Source organism: Phalacrocorax carbo, chromosome 7, assembly GCF_963921805.1.
Source record: "Phalacrocorax carbo chromosome 7, bPhaCar2.1, whole genome shotgun sequence".
Classification (NCBI taxonomy): Eukaryota; Metazoa; Chordata; class Aves; order Suliformes; family Phalacrocoracidae; genus Phalacrocorax; species Phalacrocorax carbo.
This window is the reverse complement of record NC_087519.1, coordinates 39549296-39566770: the sequence shown is the minus strand read 5'-3', so window position 1 is coordinate 39566770 and position 17475 is coordinate 39549296. Positions and strand designations below refer to the sequence as shown.

The following is a 17475-nucleotide window of genomic DNA, read 5'->3' as shown; positions in this document are numbered from 1 at the left end:
TTAATACATGTTGTATTATTTCCTCATCTTAATCAAATCATCATGGAGTGTGAAGCTAAGTTTTGTATGGAAAATCAGCAATGTCATTTTAATGACAAAAGAGTAAAATCACGTTAAGTAAAAGTTTAATTGTTATTTAATACTTTTTTTTTAAAGTCAATAATACGAGATACTCCCTGTTCTGGAGAATTTTCAGATTATGCAGATTAATTTTATTGCTTTTTTAGTTTATTGGACATCATTGTTAGGATTTTCTATTTACCTTTTAAAATACTTAGCACACCAGCAGGTTTTCTTCCAGCTGTTGCGACTTCCATGTGTCCAAGATGTGTTTAAAACTGGTATCAATAACACAGAATGTTTCAGGATGTTCTTTTAAAACTGCGGTGCAGATCATTCAAACATGCTGAATTCAGGTTCTGCTTAATTAGCTGCGGTTTAAGGTTCTGCTTAGTCGGTAGCAGAACTGATGATACAACATACACATACACCACCTAATAACTGTCCCCCATGCAATAATTAAGTGTTAAATATTGCTTGTAACTTTTTTACCCTTACTATGTGGAAATTATTGAAGTAGCATTTCTGTAATTTTTAATTGCCTCAAAACCCATCTATATGTTTCTTGATTTTACTATCTAGTTCACCCCTGTGCCTTTTATTTATAAACTTACAGTTCCTAGCTTTTGGCTTCTTGTCATCACCTTTCCCTTTCTCCAGGGTGATATGTGTTTAATCCTGTGCTTCTAAGTGGCTTAGTGTTGGACACAGCACTTTTAAGTTAGTACGTTGTCATCTGGATGGTGGTGTTAACATTTGGAGGGCATTTCGGTAACAGCCGTGTGGGGCTTCCAGTTTTTCCGTGCTGAACTCCGCTGCAATGTCACGGTTTTTATTCTTATCCATTCTCGATGATGGTTAAAGAACAAGAGCAAAATCTTAACTTCATATTTTTCTGAACTATCATTGACTCAAGGTCAGGAAATACTGAGAGTTGATCCATTTCCTCTCTACTTACTGTTCCCAAATAGGTTAAAACACTGATTTCTCCATATTCCTGTTGTGTGACTGTCTGCCAGGAATGCAGCACTGAGTAGTGGAGTTTTCAGAAATGAGCAATCCTGGCTCCTCTGATGTGTTGTGTCCTATTTCTGCTGTGTGGACAGATAAAGCAAATTAACCTAATAGGAGACATGCAGAGAAGAAACAAATCCTGAGATTTTTGCTTCAGCTTTTTTCCTCTGATATTGATGTTTTGCTGTTGGTTTCTCACTTGTCTGGCCAAACCCAGAAGACAATATCTTTCTTTTGCTAAGACATATATCCCACTTCTGAAACTTGATGGAGCATTATTGCACAAAGTCCTCTGTGCCCCACAGGGTTCCCCGGTTGAGCACTTAAGAGCTGAGAAAGATACTTTTGAAGCACAGGGAGGAGTTCTCTTCCAGTCAATTGCTCAGGTGCGGGTGTACGTGATGAAGCATTGCTATTAGTCTCTCAGGATACTTGCTAGCCAGCTTCAGAAGCCCTGAAATTTGCATCTTGTCTTGGATCTGGGAGGACAGCAGGCCATCCTCTTGTTCTCTTGTCTCCCTGAAAAATACTTTCAATCTAAGGTACAAAAGCTGTCAGTGTAGAGGGCTTGTGGGGATGAAAATCCCTCCCAAATGCATGCATTATGAAAGCACCATTCATACTTAATACCTAAACCCAGAATTTTTAACACTTTCACAGGGACAGAATAGTGTATTCTTCCCAAAATGTGTAGTTGAGCATAAGTTAGTGTGGTGCGTGGTGCAAAAATCAGCTAATTCATAGACTCTACCAAGTTCTCAGCCTCTGGGGCAAAGAAGCAAATGCAAAGCAGTTCAGACAAGCTCAGCCTTCTTCCATTGAAAGCTGAACTGATTCAAGTTGTCTTGTATTGGACTTGAGCTCAGGGTTTCCTCAGCTCGTGTAAACAGGGTTCCTTGATTATCTCGCTGCCTTGTTGTGTGTTATTTGTCTCAGTCTTATTCTTTGAGAAGAGAAGGAATTATTTGATGGTTTGTGTGGCACTCAATTAGTGGGATTTTTATAACAAGAATCAGCTGATTTGTAGAAACAAATAGAGGAAATATTTTTTAAAGGCTTCCTTTGAGAAAACAGTGTCTGAGTGTTATGAATGACCTTGATATCAAAACAACAGATACATCATACGGCTTCTAAGTTAGCCTTTCTGAAATCTCATCTGTACTCTGCATTTGAAGTAGTTCTTTAAGGATTATCTCCTCCACCCTTGGCCTCTCCCCTTCATAATTGAAAGTTTATACAGCAGCCATGTGATTTCAATATGGGGAGTTGGTGAATGTGACATCTTTAATTCTCTCCCTATGCTGTGACGTGGTGGGAATGAAGATGTGTGTTGTTACACCAGATAATAACTGTGCAAAGACTGTTAATGTAGAACAGTGGTGTTGCCAGATGAAACAAGTGTTCAAATTCACATGGGATTTTTCCCTATTGTTTTGACCTTCCCACCTGAATTGGGCAGAACTGAGATGAGATTAGCTTTGTAATTAGGTGTATCTGCTTTAACCTCCTTGGTGTTGCAGAAGGTTAGCTGTAAGTCTGAATGTCCTAGGCTTGGAAATATGAGTGCTTGCATGTGACAACTGGCAGGACTCTGTGGCGTGGTTAGTTCTGTGTTGTTGGTATGTATGCTTTCAACCTGAACTCTGCTGTATTGTAGCTTCTAATCAATAAATATATATGGAATGAAATATGGCCCCCGTCAATGCTGCTAGTAGGGCGCACTCGCAAGTTGAAACCCTTGAGTAACTGCAGGTGTCACCAAACACATGTTGTACATGCAAAAAGGAAAATGTCCTCTAGAAAACAGTCGCAGATTATGGGTGGTTAGGAACTGACGCTTTGAATTGTAGTCTAGTGCAGATGGGAGTCTTCGCCTCCGTCTTCAATGCCAATGATGGGCTCAGGGACCCCCAGAGCCCTGGCCTAGACTGTGGAATGATAAACTCCTATTAAACCCTGAACTTGTGCAGGACTTGCTGCTCCAGCTGGATCCCTACAAGTTGATGGGGTGTGCTGGGATACATCTGAGGGTACTTAAAGAGCTGGCTGATGTCATAGTGGGACCTCTCTCAATGATTTTTCAATGCTCTTGGGATTCTGGAGAGGGCCCCATTGACTGGAAGCTGCCAAACGTTGTCCCAGTCTTCAAGAAGGGCAACAGGGATGACCCCAGTAACTACAGGCCTGTCAGTCTCACTTCTGTGCCTGGCCAAATTATGGAGAAGATTATTCTGGGAGTTATTGAAAACCACCTGAAAGACAATGCAGTCATTGGTCCCAGCCAGCATGGGTTCATGAGGGGAAAGTCCTGCTTAACAAACTTAATTTCTTTCTGTGATAATGTTACCCACCTGGCTGACCAAGGGAAGCCAGTTGAGGTAATATTTTTGGATTTCAGTAAAGCTTTCAGTACTGTCTCTCACAGTATCCTCCAGGACAAAATGCCCAACATGCAGCTGGATAAACATGTAATGCAGTGGGTGAGCAATTGGCTGATGGGTTGGGCTCAAAGGGTCATAGTAAATGGGGTTACATCGGGCTGGCAGCCAGTCATTAGTGGGGTTCTGCAGGGATCCATCTTGGGGCGGGTACTCTTTAATGTCTTCATAAATGACTTGAATGCAGGACTTGAAGGAATACTGATTAAGCTTGCTGACAACACAAAATTGGGAGGAGCTGTTGACACTCTCGAGGGCAGAGGGGCCCTGCAGAGGGATCTAGACAAATTAGAGAGCTGGGCAATCACCAACCTTATGAAGTTTAGCAAGGGCAAGTGCTGGCTTTTGCACCTGGGGCAAGGCAACCCTGGATGGACATACGGACTGGGCAACGAGAGGCTGGAGAGCAGCTCTGCAGAGAGGGACCTGGGGGTTCTGGTCGATGGCAAGTTGAACATGAGCCAACAGTGTGCCCTGGCAGCCAAGAGGCCCAGCCGTGCCCTGGGGTGCATCGAGCCCTGCATTGCAGCCGGGCGAGGGAGGGGATTGTCGCGCTCTGCTCTGTGCCGGTGCGGCCTCACCTCGAGTGCTGGGTGCAGTTTTGGGCACCACAGCACACTAAGGATATAAAGCTACTAGAGAGTGTCCAGAGGAGGGCCGTGAGGTTGGTAAAGGGTTTAGAGGGGAAACCGTATGAGGAGCAGCTAAAGTCACTTGGGTTGTTCAGCCTGGAGCAGAGCAGACTGAGGGCAGCCCTCCTGGTGGTCTGCAGCTTCCTCACAAGGAGCAGAGGAGAGGCAGGCGCTGATCTCTTCTCTCTGGTGACCAGTGACAGGACCCGAGGGAATGGCAGGAAGATGTGCCAGGGGAGGTTTAGGTTGGGTATTAGGGAAAGGTTCTTCCCCCAGAGGGTGGTGGAGCCCTGGACCAGGCTCCCCAGGGAGGCAGTCACGGCGCCAAGCCTGACACTATTCAGGAAGCACTTGGACAACAGCCTCAGAGATATGGTGTGAATTTGGGGTTGTCCTGTGCAGGGACTTGAGTTGGACTCGATGGTCCTTGTGGGTCCCTTCCACCTCAGGACATTCTATGATTCTCTGTGTCACAAACAGCATTTTTCTCTCCTTTTCCTTTTTACTGCCTTTTTCTCTGCTTTAAGTCTGCTTCATCTGAATGTGCTCTAAACCTCCAAAGCAGTAATGGACAGGGCAACTACAACTGTTCTGTCTCCTGGCCATGGGCTGGAGGTACTGAGTCTTTATTAATTAGAGCAGCGAGGCAGGATCTTTTTTTCCCTGAATAGTAGCATGCGCAGTAGTATGCCATTGGAATATTTTCTTCTGCCAAAGACATAGCTGCAAACTTTAAACTTAATGTAGCAAACCCAAGACTTAAAGATTCCTTGGAGGTCTCATTTGTTATGGAAGATGCCACCTCTGGTGTATGATGATTTGAGAGATGACTACAGTCTGCTTTGGAGAAAGCACCCTGTGCCCGTGAGCAAGTCTATCTCTGACACACTGTTAGCAGTGGGATGTGAATTCAATGCAGGGTAGATGTTACTTGAATCATCTCAGAAATAACTTATGGTAAATTATCTTGATTCAAGATTGCCTTCAAAAGCTGTATTTTTGCCATGCTTAATGTTATGTTTGAGGTCAGATTTTTAGGATGTTTCCTGCTGGAGCTAAGAGCTGCCCCTGTGAGCAGGGTGGAGGCCGAGTGTTATGTACAGGACGTGACCGGGCGCCAGCCAGCCCCAGCTGGCACAGGGGTGCTGCCTGCCTTTGGCAGGGTGCTCCTGGGGTTTGATCTCAAAGCTGCTGTGTGCTTGGTGTCACAAAGCTGCCCAACGGTGAGGTCCAAAAGACTCTGTCACTGGAGCAGGTATCGGCAACGAGGATATGTGTCCTGTCGGCAGAGCTGCTGGCTTTGGGGGTGATGCAGGTTTGTAATCCCCTGGATAGAGCAGGTGTCTCTGAGCATCACCAGGGCTATTGCTGCAGACCTGTGATGACTATGGCCAGGAAACTTTACTCCTGCATCCCCCACCTTCGCTGTGCTTCTAAATGATTGATACTACAGGATGATGTTGGAGCTGAGATCCTGGTCTGAGATTGTTCTGGGAAGTGAGTTGGGAAGGAAATTCAGGTGCACCCCTGAGGTTCTCCACAGAGGGAGGCAATGTGGTGTTGGCAGCATCTGTCCTGGGGCAGCTGTGCCTGTCGCGGGAGGCGTGGATGAGATTAATGAACACTGTATCCCTGAATTCTCTGGGTATTGTTAAATAGAAATCATCAGTTCAGGAAATGCTGAAAAATGGACAATGATCAGTGAGTGTGAGAACGTTAGGGGAAAATAGCTAATATTTATGGTGCGTACCTAGATACCTTTCCCTGGCTTTCTGCTAACACCCTGTAGCAGATGGGGTACTGGTCTGTGCAGCCCATCTTTATGTTGACAATGGAAAAATCTAAACAAACTGGAGTTGTTTATGACAGTTCACACTTTCTGTTAAACTTTATGTTCCTCATGTGGTAATCATTAAATCAAATACCCTGATGCCAGCTCTGTATTTTTAAGTATACCAATATCTCAGTTCCTTCTTAGTACCTCTCATCTTCTGTTCAGAAACACAGTTCTTGGCGTAAAAGATAGAATGTATTTGTTCTCGTTGTTAATAAACACCCAGTTATGTTCAATGACAGGACAATGAATCAGTGCAGCAACACGCTGAATATGCTGAGGCTGCTCCTCAGATACGTGATGCTGCAGTTCGCTGTGGACCGAGCACGAGCTCCTCATGGGTGTATTGTTTTCTGCTGTCTGGCTCAGTGAAAATTAATTACAGAAGATGATAAAGGGAACTTTTTTGCAAGCTACATGTGCTATGAGCAGAGATTAATAGAAAAGGGATTTTGAAAATACTTAGTCAAAATACCTTTTGACAAAGAGGCAATTCTCTTTTCTATTTTGTAATGGACTTTCTTGTTGTTTGGAGTAATTACATTAATTTATTTCTGTCCTCAGGCTAAGAAAATTCTCCTGCCTTCATTGCAGTAGATGAATGCAATTCTTGGGGTCTGCCTCTCTTTTTTTTTTCATACAGATAGACTTAGCATCAATAGGTCTTTCTTCCTCTGTGCTGCTTTGTTCCACACACAGGTAATGATATCTAGGGCTCACCTGCCTTGTAAACTGGAGCTTCCCTCTTCACAGAGAAGTATCCAAAGAATTGCTCATACTTGTAGCAGGGACATAACTTCAGCGTGGAGTTTCATGTCTGATTTCTTTTCAGTTATAGAATCACAGAATCATAGAATGTCCTGAGGTGGAAGGGACCCACAAGGATCATCGAGTCCAACTCAAGTCCCTGCACAGGACAACCCCAAATTCACACCACATCTCTGAGGCTGTTGTCCAAGTGCTTCCTGAATAGCGTCAGGCTTGGCGCCGTGACTGCCTCCCTGGGGAGCCTGTTCCAGGGCTCCACCACCCTCTGGGGGAAGAACCTTTCCCTAATACCCAACCTAAACCTCCCCTGGCACATCTTCCTGCCATTCCCTCGGGTCCTGTCACTGGTCTCCAGAGAGAAGAGATCAGCGCCTGCCCCTCCTCCACCCCTCGTGAGGAAGCTGCAGACCACCAGGAGGGCTGCCCTCAGTCTCCTCTTCTCTAGGCTGAACAACCCAAGTGACTTTAGCTGCTCATCATATGGTTTGTTATCCTAGCAAAATTGAAGTGAATATAATTTTTCCTTAAAAACAATTACTTCAATTATTTTTTGCTATGCTGCACTCTGCTGATGGCATATGTGACCAGTGGGACTTACTTAAAATATGTACGCTTTTAATATCAGCTCAAAAAGAAAGATATCTCAGCTGGAAAAAATTAATGTAATGTAAAAAATTAGATTATTTTTTTCCACCTGACCTTGCCTCTATTTAGTTATCTCTGCTTTTGATGCTGAAATTTACAGATTAATAATTGTAGCTGCTTGAGCAAATTCAGGGCAGAGAACAATTATTGACTGCAAACAAATCTTTCCTCTGCTTTGCCTTTCCCTCAGTTGGAGTACGGTGTCTACAGCACTGTTGTAACTGTACACATGATTACTCATATTCCTGATAACTCAGGAAAATTACTTTTTCGGGGCTGTTTGCTGCCAAAGGAGGGTTTTCTGTTACCTGGCATAGCTGAGGTCTGCAAGGTATGTTTACACTGCACCATCGTGATGTCAGGCCCCAGTTTATTTTCAGAGGTGCTTCCAGTGGCAGCAGCAGCGCAGCGCAGGCAGCGCAGAGGTCTGGTTAGGGCTATGCAGGTTTTTCAGGCTGGTTTTGCAGTATGTGCTGAATTTTACCCGCTCCGTGGTAACCTGCTCTCCATCCCTAGCTCAGTGCTTTGAAGCAGGCGTGTCTCGCTCTGATACATCTCAGTCAGGCTCAGTGCCGTGTGAGCGCACGTCCTTGCTGTGGCTGTGCAATACAGCATGCTGTGACGATACTGGTGACGCCAAATGTGCTTTATCCTCAGAGGTGTGCGCTTTGTTGCCATCGAGCTCTCAATTCATCACTCCTGGCCTAAGTTTGGCAAATACTCTTGTATCTGCTTGATTCAGGAACGCTGACTGTAAGCTGGTCCAGTTTGTATCAGTAAGAGTCACTGTTGCAGGTGCTGGCATGCTGCTGCCGAGCTATGCCCTGGGTACGGCATAGATAATGTTTAGAGATTGAAGTCCAGAGATACTGCAGTTATCGAGGCCATGTAAGAGCTATAAAGGTTAAGTCTGTCAGACCCATAACAGCTGATTGCATATGACTGTAGGCGTGACTTCTTGAAGGTGCTGTTTCAGACAGACCTTGCAGTGTGCAGCATGTTTCCAGAGTACATGCTGTTCTTGGAAACTAGACCTGAAACTGGCTTTGCCTTTGGGGTTTTGTAGTGAAACAGCCTGTTACAGCATAACTACCTGAATTTTGGACGTGGAAATGCTCTTAATTATCTCATAAATCTAATCCGTGTAGTAATTTTCTGAAAACTCAAGATCCAGTTTGGAGCTAAAGCCAAGTGTTCCTGGAGAAGATCTAAATCTGTTGGAGAAGGTGGATCCTTGAGCTAGAAGGGTGATATAGAAGACCTGTTCTCACCATTGCTGACATTGAAGAGCTGTTCCCCATGCTAAGCTGTTTTCATTTTGCATCTGTAGGTTTGAGGATGCTTTTAACCCAGAGCACTGCTCACCAGATCAAAAGCATGATTGGGAAATTAGACGTTTAATTATTGCCTCATTAGATATATGGGGACATGCTGTACAGAGCCTCCCTCCCCTGCCCTCAAAGTTGTTTCTAAAGCTCAAACCTTTAAATATAGGGGTCCTCTGGCTACTTAAGGCATTTCTTAGAATTAAAGACCAACTGATTTGCCTGTGCAATTTGCAACACAGCTCTCTGTTCAAGGCTCGTGGAGTTTGAGAGCTGACTTCGCACTGAATAGGGGGAGCTCTCTCAAGTCTTTCATGCCTGCCTCACTTCATATCATCCTGGGATTTCCATGACTGTGAAATGACTGATAAATTGTGGAGCTGTGAAGGTGTAGGTGCAAATAACTGCAGTGCTCTTTGAGAAGCTTTCCTGTGCAGTGGTGGTGAAAAGCAGTTACATGGCTATGGCTCCTCTGTGCGCACCAGATACAACTACCACGACACCACAGATAGCTGCGGTGCTGCTGCAATTAGCTGATGACATGGTGAGTGCTGGTGAAATAAACTTTCCTTGGGAATATACCAGCTACTTACCCTAACACATATTACCTTTTAAAAAGCCATCATAAAAGGGCCTTACTCAGTCACAAGTAGCACTATTTTACATGATCTGTATGTGAAAGGATTTCCATTTTCTAACCAAGTGATATACCCAACTAACCACCTCACTAATAGAGTAGAAGGGAGTTAAAGCAGTGAATTTAAAATATCCTTTAAAAATAATTTTGTCTGATCAGTCATTCCAGGAGCTGGATTTTGCCACGTGCCCATGTTCCTATTCCTACCAGCAGCCTGTTGGATCTCATAGCTGTGGTTTTGCATCGTGTCACACCCTGTCACAACGTACAACCCTTCTGTCTACCCAGTCCTCTAACTTTCAGTGTTGCTTATTCTTCATAGAAGTGTGAATGGCTTGACATGGAGGAAGCCTTGGAGATGGGGCCAAAGCTTGAACAGAAGGATTCCCCCTCTCAGCTACTGCCAGCCAAGCCATTAGAGGAAATACAGGCATTTCTCTTTGCCTGTCATTTTTGCTCTGATTTTGCCTGCGCTATTTCAGTGCAGCTGATCCCCGTGCAGAGCAGGCAGCCTGTCCTGCTTGCATCTTGCCTCATGCTGTTGGCTGTGCAGGGTTTTGGGGCTATGGAAATGACCAAGCTTTGATGCTGGAGGGAGGCATAGGTGTTGGCACAGGGGACTGTACATCGGTTGTGGAAGGCTGCTGGTTCAGGAGGACAGAAAGGCAATGTCAGCCCTGACCACCACAGCACTGTGCCCCAAAGGGCCTGGGAGGATTTCCCATAGCCTTGCACTGGCTCCCATGCTCATTTGAGATGGGCCCTAGGCATGGGCATCAGGAGCACTGCCTGCCCCTTGCCTGGGTGTCTGAGCACAGAAGTGAGCCTGGGTGGGAAGTCCCAGAAGTGCTCACAGGGCAGTTAGCACAGATACCTGCACCCAAAAAATACTTGGTTTTTGCTTTGGTCTCCTTCAAAGGGTGTTCCTTATTGAAGAGATGAACATGTGAAAAACATCACTGTCCTGGTCAGAGGTCTCTTATCACATACAATCACGAGATAACACTCAGGTGAGGATCAAATCACATCTCTCTCAGGAGCTGCGCAGTTCTCAGGTCTGTATTACGCCCCCCTGTTTCTGTAGCTTCTGCAAGCCCAAGCAGAGGCAGGAACTGCAGGATGCAGAGGTGATTGTGTTGGAAGGCTGGTAAAACACTTGAGTAAACACTTGCTTCTTTGTATGGTCCAGGAGAATCTCTAATTTAAATGTTGCAGAAAAGATGCTAATGAAGCAAACCTAGCAGCCTCATTTACCCATTTGAAATCATTACCAGTGGATAAGTCATTCTCCTGGAAAATACAGTAATAGTCATGTAATATACAGAACACAATACTATCCTTGAATAAGTCTGACAGGCAGATTGCAGTGTCTATTTAGACTGTATTAGCCAGCCAGCAATTTCAAATGCTTTTATGTGCAGACCTGTGTTGCTCAACTTCTGCTCTTTGCTGGTTGAGCTAAACTAATTAAAGAAAAATGTACTATAGCTGGGAAGTCCTCCCCCCAAAAAAAGCTAAAAACAACCTTTCTGAACAAAATAACCCCAGCAAACGAACAACTTTTAGTTATTTTTGCAGAAACAAAAGTCGCTTTCTTTTTCTTCAAGAATGGACAGTGCAATTATGCTATGTCTAATAATTTTCTTTGGGATTTTGGGTTCCTAAATGTGGACCTTCACTGCAGACTTCAGGCACTCAAAAATAATTGTATTACATGGCTCTTTTGCTTTTACAACATGAGATGACAGGTCTGTCAAGACAAATGCTCTACTAGCCATTGTTTAGGGCAGGATATATAGGCTGTAGCCTCTAAACATCAGCACTTCTGATGTGTGTTTAAGGCTTATCATGGCTGAAGCTTGCAGTGTCTGGGGGCGGCCTTGACAGACCTCTTAGAGCATGTGACCTGCTAAGGGCACTCCTGTTTGTCCTTTGATGTGCATGCAAAATTCTGCCCCTCTGCTTAGGCTGGGGCAAGGTACCAGGCAAAGGACATCTGGGTCCTTGATGGCTGTGGTGGGAACATCTCCTCTTTCAGGTGGTGGAGTGCTGCTCAGGATCTGCTTTGCTCGAGGCCAGCAAAACCGTTAAGGGTGTTTGTGAGGGGTGCGTTGCCGGTAGAAGTAATGCCAGTTGCTGGAGAGCTTATTTACAGGGTGCCAATCATTTGAAGACTTTACAAGTATGGGAGATAAACTAGTTGCATATGCTATGGATGTCCCCTCCTCCCTTGCACAGCTGCCCAGGGAACAGATATGGGCAAAGAGCATGGGTGGGGTTGGGATCTGCACTGAACTGCTCAGCAGAAGTACTGTCCTGATCTACCTATCTGTGAAAGGTGGTGGTGGTGATCTCACTGATGCATCCACATACAGGAGTCCTTTCTGCACCCTGCGCCAGCCTGTAGGTCAGAAGAGAGACCAAAAATCCTAGTTTGTAATCTATTACATATAACAGATAATTGGTGTTAGATAAATAGATAAAATAATTATTAATAAATATTAAATATAATAGATAATAAATAGTAGACATCCTAATGTCATCTATTTATATGAGGACTGCTTGCTTCCCTTATGGATGTCTTGATCTGAAGAGCACTTTATCCTTCTGCAGCAGTGAACTTGTGCTTTTGTATCTCTGGATTGCAAACACTGAGTGTAGCTAGGACTGTCCTGATGTGTTCACTGTTCATCTGGGTTAAACCATCATAGAGAGGCTTGGGCAGGCTCAGGCTTACTCTCAGTCTGTTTGAATTTGACTTGAGTGGCCTGATCTTATCATCTAAATGGTGAAAACTGGTCCAGAGTGGGAAAACTTTGTCTGTGCATGTAATGTAGAGCCAGTAAATGGTTACTTTCTTGAGCAGTGCTTGAAGTCGAACTTCAGAAGCTGCAGCGTTCAGCCCCTTCACTCTGCAGCCGGAGTCTGAAAGATGCGTACCCGTTTGGTGTTCGAAGAAATTTTGGCACAATGTGCCGTTGAATGCTGGCCCACTTCAATTACTGATGGAAAGATAAAACACGATTTTGCACTTGGCTGGCTTCCTTGCTTGCTGATGCTAATAACATCACGAGCTCAGCGTTTCAGGGGTCATCTTGAAAGAAGCAGAGACCTGAAAACCCGCCCCGCCCCGGTCCTGCCTTCCTGCTGCCATTGCCACTGCAGGGACACGTTGCTGGGTCAGAGACCAGTGTTTGCACTTCAGCAAAGTGAGTGCCAGGTGATTGCAAGGGCTACTGCACAATGGGGGTCATGATCTAAAGCAGGGTGGTGGTGGATCTCCTTCTGCCGGGCAGGTTTCTCCATGCACATCTTGTCTTTTATTTTGCACTTGTGCTAAGGTCAGTCTGAGAACCTGCAGGACTGCAGCTTTAACATTCACCTTATAGGATACAAGGCTGAGGAATACCTGGTTGTATGTGTATGTTCATCTTTCTTGTCCTCTAGGAAGTTTTGTAGTCTTTTCATCATTTTGTAGCACCCCAGGGAGCTTCTCTGTCTGCCAGTTAATTTACTGTGGTTATTTCCATTTTGTTCACAACCTGCTTGATAAAAACTCTTTAAAGCTAGACTCTTCACACTGATGGAGAAAAACATGGATCACAAGTCTGGATCACAAGTAACAATAGGAGACATAGTGCTTAGCTATAAAAACTGCATACATGCCTATAAGCTGATGCATGGAAAACTCGAATGCTTCCTCAGCTGCCTGCCACTATGAATGATAAAGATGATAGAAATGAATTTTAACTTGTTCATTAGCGTGAAAATCAAACAACTGCAAGGCCAGCTTTTACTACATCTGTCTTAGTAAGGGTGGTTTTGGTACAACTACTTAATGCCAGTTATTTCTCTGCATTTCATTGTCCCCCATGAAAAAGTGAGGTGCTTTCTTCTGGCCAGACAGTGGGAACTTATGCTTTTAGCACTAATGATGGAGACCATGGTTCTGCCTGGACACCGAAACAAGACTGTAGAGAAGGGACGACACATGTGGTGTCACCAGTGGGAAGCGTTCATTCCTGCTGAAGTAAGGTGATAATTCTGAAAACATTTCTTTGTGAAATGAACACATGAAGTAGTGTCTAAATGTCCATCTAGATATGTCCAGTCTCCCTTTTGTCCCTGAAAGAGAAATACTGAATAAAGAATTGTTCAGGAGTTCAGTGTGTATGCTGATCTTTAGCAAACTGCATGAGCCTGCAGGTAGCAGAGGGCTGGGGATCAGAGCTGCTGCGCAGTGCTCTGACTTACCTCGGGGAGGCTGCTTCATCTCTCCCTGGTCACACTGTCAGGCAGGCTTTGACTCATGGATGTTAATTAACCCAATTGTTTTTCAGCCTCCTCGGTGGAATTTTTCTTTCTCAGCACTTAGACCTCTGCGTGCAGTTGGTTTGTTTATCCCACATCCCCCCAGAGTGGAGAATTTTAATTCTGTAAAAACCAAATGTCTCTTTTTTTCCCCCTACATATGGCCTTTTATTAGCCTACTGCTGTAGATTGGTAATTAGCTGCACAAGTAATGTTTGCAATCATATTTTCTACCTGGGGAGGTTATGGCAGGCACAGGATGGCAGTGATTCAGCTAGTCCATATAAACCATTGTATCGCCAGCTCTGCTCCTGCTAATGCTCCTGTGTCTCCTGGCAAATTCCTTTAGAGGGTGCTGCATAATTGGTCTGCTGGAAACATTTTTATTAATAATGGAATTTAACATCTTAACATGCTATTAACTAGATTTCAGGGGTTTTTAGGTTTACATTAACTGTGGTGGCTTGTGGGGCTTTTTGTGTGCATGCAAATGTAATTGTGCACTGAACTTGGTCCTGTCACTTGGGGTGATGGTTCCCAGAGTCCTCAGTGCACTTTGCCAGGTTGTCTGAGGTGAGGCACTTGGATCCTGCAAATCTGATTTCTGCATAAAGACTTCATGTTGTTGAACTTAGACGTGCTAAAAAAAGGCTGTTCTGGGAAAGGGTGGATATCCTGTGCCTCAGGTTCCTCTAGTAAATTTAGTCCATCTGATAAAATAACCTTGGTCATCTGGAAGTTTTGATGCTGCAAGCTAGTCATAGCCATTTAAAAATTTTAAAATTTTATAGTCTCTGAGGATTTACTACCATACAAAGATCAGCAGGTTCATCTCCCATCCATAAAAGCTGGCTTGATAAAGTTTTCTCTTGCAGACCTTGTGTCCCTTCCTGGGAGAGCTGCAGTAAGGGGCTGTCTATGTCCCACCTCAGCTGCTTGGCTCATTCCCCTAAAGGAGTTGGTGTTTCTTAGAGAGCTAAAAGTCATGTCAGCTATGCTTACCAGAAAAGGGATTTTAACTGGTTTAAAGTTCCTTAAATTTATTAAAATCTTTTTTCTTTCTTCTGGTTATAAATTAAGGCAGTGCTTTCAAGACTATTTCATTTGGGCTGTAACAAGGCTCATCGTATCTGGCAATGATGAATAAAGGGTTTGACTGGAGCGTATGTTAATGCACAGAAAACAATGACACTTAAAATAAATGCCCCCAAAGTGCCATATTTGGCAGCAGCTGCAGGAGATATATAGTAAATGATGCAGTGCTGCTGCTGCGCTTATGAGGGACAACAGCAGCTTCTGGCTGGTTCAGGGTTGAATTCTGCTGAGCTCCAGCCATCGTGTGGGCAGTGACCTGCAATGAGTGTCTTGCAGCCAGGTTTTCAAAAGTAGCTGCTGATTTGAGCTAAGAGGTTTGTTGCAAATCTGCCTGCAAAAGGCTGTGAATGCAAAGCACTTCCAGCACCAGATGTGGGGACTTTGGTGCTCTGGGGGCTCAGTGGGTTTGAAACCCGGGCTGGAAGTTGAATATTTCTTTGAGGTTTCCAGACTGAACGTGATCAAGGTGCTGAGTGTCCATGACTGCAATACAGATCTCCTCTCTGCCTCTGCTACAGGATGCCACCTACCAAAAGGTGTCCCTGCATATTTATTTGCATGTGTGCTGCGTAGTTTAAATCATGTGAGTGGAAGAACAAAGTGCCATTTGCACTAACACACAGCTTTTGCAGTAGCCTGGTGTTTGTACCACAAGCAGAGCTATTTAAGCATAACAAATGACACTTTCTTTTGCAAGATTGTTCTTTTTCCTCTCTCTTGCTCTTATGTTTTCTGCCTTAAGGTGTAACTGAAACAAAAAACTTATTTGTCACTTGCAAGGGTTTTGGCAGTAGCAGTGTGATGCCTCTGGAAAGGCACATGTAGTAAAAGCTTGGAGGGTTGTATGCTTTTTGATTAGTAAATGGCATTTCTCACCTGGGGACACAAAAGTTTGTTTCACATCAACTCATTAATCAGCTTAAAGAAAGCCAACAAAGTTTGCTAGCAAGTGTAGTGCTATTCTGAAATGAATAAGGTTGGGGAATGCACAGACAATTAATTTACCATGTAGTAGGCAGCCTGCGAACTTCACAACTTCATCAGAAGGCTTGTGCCTCCTAGCACTGCATCCATTTTAGGGAACAAAGAGAGAAAATAAAACCTAACAAAAAACCTCCCCAAACCACCTAACTTGTAAGCACAGGTAAAGTCTGTAATGTCGTGTTTCCAGAAAGGGATTAATGCAGAGGACAGGGCAGCACAAGGTAGAGTAGGGTTGATTCAAGTGTGCAGGAGGAGTCACCTTCTGCTTGGAGAGGCTGCAGCCACGCTGGCCTTGCAGGCTTCCCGGCTAGTGCATCTGGGGAAACACATCTGGGGAAACACATCTGGGCACTAGAGCTGCAGGGCTGGAAGCCAAGAAGGGTGAGGGGGAAGGGAGGGGGCTGCACTGGAGTGCTGTGGGGGCCCGTGCTACGCAGCAGCTCCATTGCAGCTGGTTTTGCCATTGCATAATGGTGTGTCTGCGCTTGCAGCATTGCTGAGGCACGTGTTGGGCTGGACATGGCAGGCAGCTCTGCCAGGGCATTGGAGCAGCTCCAGCACACCCATGGGAAATGGCATATGGGACAGCATGTTGTTGGATGCTCTCGCACAGGGTGCGTGGCTGGGCCAGGGTCCCATCCTCCCAGGTAAATAAACATTGCGAACTGCGTGCTGCGGCTTAAGCCCAGCCTGCTCCGAGCCTGTGCTTGCTCCTGTATTCAAGCTTTTAATCAGTCTGTGCAGGAGCATGCATGACAGTGCTGAGAGCCAGACACTCTTGTCAAGCAAGCATATCCAACCCCTGTGGCAGGAAAAAGTGTGGCAATATTTCTTCACTCTGACAAAGCAGGGCTGTTTCAGGTGCCACAGAAGATCAATGTTAAACAGCTTGCAGCAACTGCCTTGCCATGGCTAGAAGTGGGCTGTGGAAAGCTGGGTGGGAGAAATAAATAAATGCCTGTGCCCCTGGGGAGCCCTTTTGCTTAAAGGAGTCAGGGGTGAATTTTTATCTGAAATGGCTACAGGTATAAATTTACTCAGTTAAGAAACAATTTGTATCATTACCCTAAAGAACTGACATGCTGTGGTTGAGAGCAAAGGGAATTTAGGATACTGTGAATAATAGGGGAAAAAAATACGTATGTAGACTTGGCTGGTAGAGGGATTTCTGTTTCCAAACCTCAGTTGGGTGTCTTCATACTGTGTTTCTTGTTGCTCCATGTTCTGGGAGGCCTTATTAAACCAGCACAGTGCTGCAGGAGGTCTGGCAGACAGGCCAGATCTTCCTGGGATTGTTAACCCAGGACAAAAGTTGTAACAGAGGTGAAAAACCCTACCAGATCTAACTGGTCTCCATTGGAGATGCTCCTGCTGTTGATCTGCAGCCTGGGGAGGCTGCCCATGGCGGTGGTCGGGTTTCTCTATCATAGCTGTACAAACACCAAGGAGACAGAGCCTGTTACTTAAGATGATCTAGAAAAAGAGACTTCTTGCCTCTTTTCTGAAAATAGATCTTCCCTAAACAAACTCTCAGTACTTTAAAGAACACCTGACAGCCAGCCTGGCTTTTGCAGCACACTGGGGTTTAATGCTGAGTGAAGGTTAGTTTTGCTATCAGTAGTTTTCTTATTAGAATTGTGCTGGGAAAATGCACTGTCAGTTCAGCAGGGAGAGAAATTAGACTAATCCTTTGGGATTTTTCCCATTTTTGCTCTAAGATACTGCCTTATTA

At 44.8% G+C, this 17475-nt stretch overlaps 1 protein-coding gene across 1 annotated transcript in view; it reads left to right on the top strand.

Moving 5' to 3' along the window:
- FGF12 (fibroblast growth factor 12) overlaps window positions 1-17475 on the top strand; it is a 238734-nt gene that overhangs the window by 28997 nt on the left and 192262 nt on the right. The gene's annotated exons all lie outside the window — the stretch shown is intronic.